Genomic DNA, 10576 nt, shown 5'->3' with positions numbered 1-10576 from the left:
CCTTCCCAAGGTAACTTCCCAGCCATTTCAGTGCCAGAAGTAATGTGATATGACCTCAGATATCCAGCTGAGTGATTCCTGTGCAACAGGGGATAATGAAATTCAAGTGTCTGTCTGCAGTGCGTGTGAGCAGCTGCCTGAAGCAGCCCAGGAGGCTGTTTGGGAACAATCAGATGGCTGCCCTGGCAAGAGGTGTCACCCATGGCTGCTGCTGCCTCAGTTCTGGGTTTGGTGCTGCTCTGCACACCCCCAAAAAGAGAGAGAGACAAAGCTTGATGCAGTGCAGGCACTCTCAGACACTGCCATCCGACATGACAAGGGACAGGGAGCTGCCCTGAATGAGACCTGGTGGCCACCAGCACTCACCAGTGCTGCCTGCACAGTTTGTCTGGGCAAATACAAGGTTTCAAACAGGAATAAATCCACTACTTGCTAATGAGCTGGGCTAATAACTGTTCCCCATTCAAATCTTTTCTTCTTCCTACCTGGAACTTGTGTATGATTGTTCTTAGCTGCACTATTTTACAAATCTAGCTTAGCTAGATGATGACAGATCTATCTACTTACTGCCAGAAAATGCTGCCCTTGTGAGTATTTATAGATCACAACCAAAGTCAGTTCTTTGGCCAGAACAAACTTGAAGTTGTCATAAAAAATACTGACTGAGCTCCTTTTTTTGACAATTACTTGGACATCTATGAGCCAGTCTTTAATTTCACCAATGCAGTACTGGCTACACTGATTTTTTAATTGTCTTTTTTTTTAATGAGAAGGACACATGCAACTGTCAAATAGATGTCTCTTACTTCCAGCAATCTATAAAGATAACTTTAATCAGATAAATAAAAAAATCTAATTTTTATAAGAGGTTTCATTGATTGCTTTTAAGAAAATAGGTTTCAACATTTGCTGGCATTGAGTATGCTCCCATTCATTAATGCTTTATTCACCTCCCATATGTGCTTAGCAATAATTTTGTCTGGGACTGGTGACAGACTGATTGGACTTGGAAAATCAAGGTATGGACTCACAGTTTGATGGGGCTGGCATGCTGCTGGCTGGCACATGATCAGCATGACACCAGGCATGCAGTGCCACTGCACAGGTGCACAGGCTGCCTACAGGGGCACCAGACAGGTTTGCAACCAAATCTTGTGCACATGCAGGGGAGCAGTGCCCAGTATGTCCCCCCCATTTCTGGGGACAACCCTGGGTCGTGCTGTTTAACCAACGGTCACTTCTCTGGCTCTTTGTAGCTTCTCCTCTCTTTCAATACATTTCACAAATACTCTCAGTGTTTCAGGAAGCTCCTCAGACATTTCTTTCAATATTCTTGGTCACAATTTTCTGGTAACACTTCTGTGCATTGCTGTGATGGCTGCTTACAACCTCCATTGCTACTGATGAGATAGAAAGTACTTCTTCTTTCCTGTGAAATAAGCACATCCCATTTCTTTCCAAATACACAACATAAATATTCAATGCAAATTTCTTCTTTTTGTATGATCATGATTGGCAGTTCTGCCACCTTTAACATTGTAGCTACAGAGGCTAACAAAGGGAAGAGATGTTACTGAACCTGATGAGTGGCATTTTTGTCAGAGAGAGAATGGGTGTGAAATGCCGACAAAAAAGTTAAAGTATGAAATCACAAGGAGGTTATAACCAATCAAAATACCAGGTTCTAAAATGCTTTCCACACTCTCCTCCATCCCTTGGGATTTGGGGACAAAAAGAACTACTTTAATACTCCTATTTCCATGCAGAAGATTGTTTGAAATGGCGATACAGATAGCATGATGGTCCAAGAGGTCCCTGTGAATCCTATCCTCCTGTATGATTGCAAGGATTTTGTTAGGTCTTAGTATACTTAAATAATGCCTTCTTGCCCTTAATCTTTAAACCCAGGATTTTTTTCATTAATGTTTTATCTTCTCCCATCAGCTGTCTCTTTCCTAGCTGGTGACTTGTTGCCACAGCCACCAGACTTTCTCTGGTTCTCATTCGTTACATACAATAAGGCTCACAATAATCACTGTTGCTTGTCCCTTTCACTGCTTGTCTTTACTAAGATGGATTTGAGACCAGAAAACCTCTCACAAAATGACAGGTTATGGGTTTGGGAGGAATTTAATTGTATTTTTCAAACACAATGTTCTTCTTTCTATGCTAAAATTTTTCCTTGCAACAATTATTTGACTGTAGCTGACCTCTAGAAATTGTCCTTGGGAAGAACCAAGTAGACTCCTGCAGGCTCAGAAGTGGTCTGTCTGCACCCAGATTTTGCCAGGTGCTTCCACAGAGGGAACCAGCTCTCTGAGGGACTTGTTTTTACCCACCCTGAAAGAAAATATATCCATTATTCCCTGCAAGTATAAGATTGCTTCCATAGTGCTGGCTCCAAACCTGTCGGATCCAACTCCTTTGCTGGGACTTTGGTGTTCAGCCAAGCCCCAGGTACCAGGGTGTTGCTTCCAGATCTGGCAGTCCTGAGGAGATGGGGACCCAACAGCCACTTCCAAATCTGGAGTGTCCAGGGAAGGGCTGGGAGGTGAGGCAGGGCACGTAGATGGGTCATTCCTCATCGGGGACAGCACCCAGGGATGTCAGCAGTTCTGTGGAGAGCAGCACAGGCCTGTTTGGGGGGTTCATATGTGGCTTGCAGGACGAGGAAACCTGGGTGCCCATGATGAATACAGACAGGCTGTAATTGAATCCCTTGCAGTTTATACCTTGCTGGCAGCTTAGCTTCAGGAGTGCCAGAAAAAAACCCTGTGCACTGAAGAAACACAATAGCTCCGGGCAGGCAGAGGCATTTTCCATACATGACCTACGGTGAATTGCCTCTTTATTTTCCAGCTTCAACACTTCATTAGCAGCGGGGTCGTTGGCTGCTCCTCCCTCCAAAAAACCACAGAGGCAGCACTAAGTGCTGGAGTGGAAGAGGAGTAAGCACTTTTCAATCAGCCACGAACTTTATGAGACGTGAGTCTGCGGCAGCGGCGGGGAAGGTGCCGGGTGTCCCTGGGCCCGGCTGATGCCAGCAATGCAGCCCAAGGGCAGCGACGGGCACGGGGCACTCAGCCCCTGCACTTGTTTGTTAAACCTGCTGCTCATTTACAGCCATGAATGTCACGTTTGGCTGCAGTGGCATAAATAACAGGTGACATTTTAACAATGTTGTCAGCACCATGAGGGGCGTCTTCTCCCATTGATGAGTTATGTGAGGCCAATGCGAGTTTTGTGGGGTTTGTTAGCTCTCCTCTTTCGAGGCAATTGCCTATTTGCTCCTGAAAACAAATGGCAAATTAAAAACCACTCATATGCATTGCAAATAGCTTCTCAGGAGGATTTCTGATGTTGTAAAATGGCAGAGCTATAACTCTGAGTGAGTGAATACTGAAGGATGAGAGATGGCTATGAAGAGAAGCATCCTCCATGCATGTCATGAGCAATGGGATGGAAATTGCTCCTGATGATTTAGTCTTCTGAACATGGCAACGTGGTTTTAACAACAGGTTTTGCTGTAAAAACACATTCTCTGTGTTGGCATCTGCCTCAGTGTCCTGGGCCTTTCACGTACCAGGAACAATCCATTAGAATAAAATGGAATATGTATATGTACATGCATATTATAGCAAAATCTTCTCTTGCTGCCAACCCTTTGATTATTTCTAAATGACACAATAATTAAACGGAGTGATTTATCACAGAAATACATGGGAAGTCACAGACTGATTAAAAGAGGAGGGAAAAACCCATCAACTCACAAATATAAATAATTAAAGTACTGGAAGTCTGCACTTTGATCCAAATCACCTTGAGAATTTCAAGCCATTTAACAATATTTTACAAGCTGTTTCAAGCCACACAAAGACTTAACCCTGCTGCCAGCCAGCAGCAGCAGCACAACAGCATGGTGGCAGGGAGGGAGCACTCCACTATCCCTCATTTTCCTTTGGCACTTCTTTCTGCCTCCAAGTCAACGTGCCCAGTTGCTCCTTAAAACCCCTGTGTTGGCTCCATTATTGCCTCTCTGTCACCCACACTCCATGCCAGAGAAGGATCTGCTGAACTCTCATCATTGCTGAGAAAAAGACCAGCCTGGAGAAGGATCCCCAATGGCTCCCAGCAGCCTGGGTGCATCCATCCCCATGGCTTTCTCCTCTACCTGCAGGAGGTGTGCAACACCAGGGGCTGTGCACCTGCAGCTCTTGCTGATGTGATTTCCACAGCAGCTTTACCTCGACATCCCCTCCTGCTCAGAGTGCAGTGCAGGGTCCCTGACCTGCTGTTCTCTCACCCCATGAGCTGCTGATGCCTTGCTCACCCTGCGGAATGGGAGTGGGCTGTGCTCCCATCAGGATGCAACCAAACTGTGTGTCCAGCTGCCTCCTTTGCTGGGGTGTGCATTTCAAAGGATATTTAGAGCTTGGACCTGTGACAGTTTGGACTCATGGCTGATCTGATAGCTACACCTATTTTTATTTTTCATTTTCTGCTGAAACCCTATTTTTTTTTTTTTTCTTAAAGCACTTCTGCCACACTGCAAAATCCCCAGTCTGGTTATGGGCATGCATTGCCAACAGAAGAGATGGAAACTTCTTATCCTGAGGCCAGGGGCTAATTGCTAACATTAAATTTGGGACTTCCAGCTGCAGAATCAATTTGTTTCACCCAAGCTAACAATGTACCTGGAGAATTTTCTCCATTTTGGGGTTCCCCAGTGAGAAAACAGGTTAACATAGAGTTCAGCAGCAGGTCTCCAAGATGATTAGGGAAGGGCAGTGTGTGATGTGCAAGGAGAAGCTGGGTGAACTGGGTTTGTTCAGATGGAAGAGAAGGTATGGGGAGATCTCATTGCTGTCTGCAATGGGAAGGCACAGAGAAGATGGAGCCAGATTCTTATTGGACATGCGCTGTAGCAGAGACAACAGGCATGAGGAGGGATGGGAGCAATTTGGAAAATTGTGCTATGGGGAAAGCTCCTTTATCCTTATAAGGGTTTTCAAAGATTGAAATAGAGTCCAGAAAAATTAGGAAATCTTGGAGCTGTTCATGACTCTGCTGGACAAAGCCATAAATAACCTGCTTTAATTGGGCCTGCTGTAGTGGGGCCTTTGGCTGGATGGCCTCTGGAGCATCTTCCTGACTTCAATTAGTTTGGGATTTGGTGAACATCATTTATTGAGCTATGCTTTTTCTCTAAAATGAAAAAAATACCTCTTTGATGAGAAGATAATATACTTGTTATAAACTCTGTCCCCTGGGATCTCTCAGAACTGGACAACAAAAGTACTAAATATATGCACCACCATTCAGAGCTGGTATTACATTGCCAGCACTTCACAGTTAATTATTTTTTGCTTTCAAAGGAGGAAAAGTAATTTAAAAAATAGTTTAATATCAGTCTCACACCAAAGGTGTTTCTTACTGCTTTTCTTCTATAAACCATCAGTAGCATTAATTAAAATTTTCATTTCTTTTCCAGTTCCTTTTCTGCTGTGACGACTGGACCTTTAATAAGTAGCTGCCACCTCAGCAGTGGGTCCTTTCAGAATCAGGGCTGGAATTTGTTGAGGAGATACACATGTGAGATCTTGAGGAGAGGGGCAGGGTGGTGTCAGAATTACAAAGGCTCTGCAATCAGCAGAGAAAACCAGACCAGTCATGATCCAGGAGCACTCCAGCACTCAAAGCTACCTCTCGAAGGATCTGCCCAGCTCCCAGGAAGGCAAGACTGTAAAGGACAGAGCCTTAATGTATTAAGTTTGTCCTCCTAGAGGGACTGTTCCCCATCTCCCTAATTCCAGGACCTGGCAGTGCTGCTGGGCTCCCAGGTCTGAGTCCTCCCAAGTCCATCCCTGCTCCTCAGCAAGGGAGAGGGGTGACCTCAGCACATACCACTGCCCAGACTGCTCTGAGTTTGGAGACTGTGAATGGATAATCAGGGAAACAGGACACTGAAGCAACAGGACTTCTGGAGTTTGTCACCCTATGGTGCTAATATATCCCTTCAAGGATGCTGTAACTTGGAACACAGCAGCACATATTCCAAGATTTGGGCATATCAAGCTATTACAGGGTCCTGCCATGCACCTTGCTCCTCTCTAAGTAATTGGCAGATTTCTGGACTCTTTTCCACTCTGAATATTGATCAGTCTTCAGGAGCAGCACCAGGCTCAGCAGTGATTCCTCTGGAGCATTCTTTCTCCAGTGGGAGTGCTGAACTTCTCTTCCCACCTTTGCTTCCAATCTCATCCTTCGTTCATTTGTGAGCATTTGATGTTGAAGATGGTTGGAGAAAGTGTGAGATAACAGCAGAATTTTCCTTCTTTGTATATCTGGTGAGGGCATTTCAGGGCACTTAGAGTGGGGAAAGTGCAGCTCTCTGCCGAAGAACTTCCACTCACACTGTCTGCGATGGTCCCAAGAGATTCATTAATTCTAATTATTCCAGTTTCCACTATCTGATGAGCATGGAAATCACATCCTCTACAGAAATTGGACACACTTGTTTCCTGCTGCTGCTCTGGTACCTGGGCAGTGAGTCTGTGCTATATTGCCAAGAGCACGATCACAGGCTCACTTCTGCTCCCTACTCCAACTCCACACTTTGCAGCCAGGAGTGGCACAAACAGAGATGCTCTCACTGCCTTCTAAGGATGCCTATTAATCAAGCAATGAGGACAAGAAATTAAAATGTGTATATTTCTGTGCAGAATAAGTGAACCCCTTTGGCCAGCAAGTACTAGAAACCCCATGCACTTTATCACCAAATCCCAGTAAAATCACTTAGACTCAAGATGTCACACAGATTCCAGTGCCATCAAGGCACAGGCACAAAGCTGGAACACTGGGCCAAACAGCTTGGTGCAAGGTCTAAAATCAGGTAAGCCTTGAGTTAACTTAATTGTACACAAATATATGAGATAAGACAACCTCACCTTAGGGTTCCACACCTCGCCTCTTGTGCAGAGGAGAACATCTTAGAGAAATCACATATTTCTTTCTGGTACTTCAATAGTATCTCTAAATAAATGTGTGTGTTCATGCAAACACAGGCACATGTATTACATCCTCACCTTGAGAGTGTTTTCCCAGTTATTTGTCATTCACACAGCACTACAGAATAGTGCTGTGAGCTCAAACAAAATGAGATATGGTATTTTCAATTTGGCCTACTCAAAGATATCCTCTTTGTGTAGGATATACAGAAAGAGTTACTCATTAATCTTTCAAGGTTGTGCTTGCTGTCAATATCTTGCATTTCCCAGCAGGGACTTCTGTGTGGCAAGTTCTCTACATAGTTTACTTACAAGAAAAACAGAAGCTGTGGCAGACTGAGACATCCTGCAAGCCAAATGGATTTAAAATGGGGCAGACTAATGGATTTAATCTTACAGGCACCAGAAACCAAACTGCATTTTTAGTTTTTCTAATGTTGCAGTTCCACGTGTCATCCTTTCTAAACCATCCTTCAGGTGAACGGGCTCAGAGGCATCTCACACCTGGGTTTGCTGCTGTTTTTTCTCCAGCTTGTTTCATTGCAAGACTACTTGTTAATCTTCAAATTATGTTTGACATCTCACTGAAAATAGTCTGGGTTATAAACATCTCAGGTGTCAATGTCTGAGTGCATTTGCCTACCCTTCTGGTTTTCATCTCTTTCTTACTCTGCCTGTTCAGCAGCTGTGTCCTTGGTGATGACTGTGTTTGAACCTGGAATGTGATTTAGACACAGGTTTGGGTTTAAGCTGTGAGAGCTGCCTGGCAGGTGGACATTCAACTCCAAATCAGAAAAAGTTACTCCAGAAGGTCTGGTGAGGAGCCAGGGAAGTGGTGGCCATGAGCACACAGCTATTGAGAAGTCTCAGGGAACAGAGGCTCAGTCTCAGAGCAGGTGAAGTCACTCGATAAACCTGGCACATCCTTGCTCCTTATCTGATTGTGGAATTCAGAATGGCTGTGTCCAGCAAAGCATTTCCTATCACTTTTGGTCAGAAGAACAGCCAAATCCAGGCAGGTGAGCACCATTCTTCACATGGGAGATCTTTACCACTCCATCTCACCCTGATGTTAACAAAATGGTTTGGGTCATCTGGTTCCCACCCCCCTGCCATGGACAGGGACACCTTCCACTAGACCAGGCTGCTCCAAGCCCCATCCAACCTGGCCTTGAACACTTCCAGGGATGGGGCATCCAGAGGTTCTCTGGGTAACCTGTGCCAGTGCCTCACCACCATGACAGTGAAGAATCTCTTCCTAATATCTGATCAAAACCTGGCTTCTTTCAGCTGCAGAGACAGGCAGCCTGCAGAAGGCTGAACACTGTTCAGCAATAAGCATCCGATCCAGCAATAACTCTGGGGCCAGCATTCTAAGAGCACACCAACTTACATAATTTTTTATAGGATTTAAATGAAAACAATAATTCATCAGAAATATGTGAGGAAGTGACTCTCTATTTGACAGACATCCTCCCCATACTAAGAGACACAGAAGCAATTATCTGCAGGCCTTTTCCTATGCAAGTGGATTCGTGTTTTGCCTCTCTCTCAGAAGATATTCAAATGTGACTTGGGATTAATTAAATCTCAAGACACCTGGAGGGCAAGTCAGAAACCTGTACAATTTCTACACCAGACATTTTAAAGTGTGGAAAAATGAATATTTTACCAGCAAGTCCTTTTGGTTTTGATGGAGGGGAGGAACTGAAGACCAGCTTGGGAATTTCAGGGCAGAAAGGCAGAAGAACCCAAACCATGAAAATGTAAGTGCTTGTAACTGCAGCTACCACCTGATGTAGCTGATGGTCTCTGGTGTCCAGCAGCAGTAGAAGGGCTGAGAGGTTCCACTGGTGCAGCACATTGTACAGGTGACTGTTTCAGGTTACTTTTTATTAACAGCAGACCCCTTGTGGTGACACATCTGGTGATGGCAGCAATGAAGAGTCTCAGCTCCTGTGAAGAGGCTCAAGGTTGCCCCACTCTCCTTCCCCGTTTTTTTCCTGCCATTTGGGCAAGGAAAGATGTGCAGGGTCCTCCACCTCCATGCAGGAGCCACCTGCTGCTGATCTTTCCATCATACATGAGCTCAAATGTCAGAGTATCAGAGTGTCTGGAAATTAATTCATCTCAGAGCAAAGCCCCAGTGCCCCTTAACTCCAGCTCAACACCTTTCTTGAGCTTTCCCACTATATCAACTCTCAGATCCCCAGTAAAACATCGCTTTAATGCAATTCCTAATTGCTAGAGACTGTTCCCTGAAATATTAGAAACTGGTGAAAGTTTTAGTGGAATGATAAGAAGTTAAGATGAAGAAAACAGCCAACACTGTCCCCAAGGAAAAGCTCAAGAAAAGACGAGATGGACAACACGTCACTGCCTCAGCCAGAGCAGAGGAGCTATCCGTCTCCCTGCTAGCACCCTGCCTAGGAAAGCAGGCATCCCAGCAAGCCCTGATGGAAAAACTGTACCATAATCTGTGTTACCAAATCATGTGTTACCATCTTGCCTGGGGAAAAGAGCTCAGTGACACAGAAACACTGGGACTCGGGTCATGTGCTGTGCCTTCCCACCCACTGTGTATGCCTGAGCCTTTGCTGCTTTTAAATTAAGTTCCAAAGCCATTTCACAACCCACAGAAGCTGTGGGATTCCTGCTGCTGTCCCTGCTCTCTGTGTTAAGGGACCTGTCTTGTTGGAAGCCATGACATCTCTCTGGCTGTCTTGGATGGCTCAAGCCCCTGCCCAGGGGACTCAGAGACCTCGGCACAGAGCCCAAGACCCCCGTGCCTTTGATTTTTGAACCATGGAGCAAATTACCACCTTTAAATGAAGAATTACCAGTCAAGACAGTTTAAGAAGAATAATAGTTAGTTTGTCACGGGGTGAAAAATAGATTTTTGAGGTTTTTAGAATGGGGGCTCAGGGTCCCAAGGTGGAGGAATTTGGGCATGCCCTGTCCTTCTTTCTTCTTCCTAGCTTCCATGTTCTGGGTGATGTTGGCACTTTTAGATTGGTTTGGAGTAGAAGCTCACTGTCTAACATAGGTGATACTATTGGAAAGTTATTGTAAATAGTGTACAAGTAGTTTTTAGTGTAAAAAGATAACACTGCCCCTGGGGCAGGCAGAGTGCCTCAACCCGGCCTGCCAGACAGAGCTCGGTGAGAAACAATGTTATAGATAAGAAACAATAAACGACCTTGAGAATGAGAACAGAAAAATCCTGACTCCTTCTTCAATGACCAGGCTGGGAAAAAGAGGCCTGTACGTATCTCAGGGTCACTCAGACCAGCAGAGATTCTGAGACCGTCACTCTGCAGAGACATTTCTGACACTGATCTCTCTGCTCCCCATCCCTTTTCCAGCCCCAACTCCGGCTCACTGGAGACAGGATGGGATCCAAAGGCGCTCTGCCAAGTTATGGGGCTGCCTGACAGCCACAATGGGGGAGCACATTATATTTTAGAGCTCTGTCCAACAATTTCCTAATTAATTCCCATCCCCCATTCCTACATCCAGTAGGGAGTGGGGACATCTCAATTTTCTTATTCTCCCAATGAGGGGAAGCT

Source organism: Ammospiza nelsoni, chromosome 2 (genome assembly GCF_027579445.1).
Source record: "Ammospiza nelsoni isolate bAmmNel1 chromosome 2, bAmmNel1.pri, whole genome shotgun sequence".
In the NCBI taxonomy this organism is placed as follows: domain Eukaryota; kingdom Metazoa; phylum Chordata; class Aves; order Passeriformes; family Passerellidae; genus Ammospiza; species Ammospiza nelsoni.
This window is presented reverse-complemented; position numbering follows the sequence as displayed.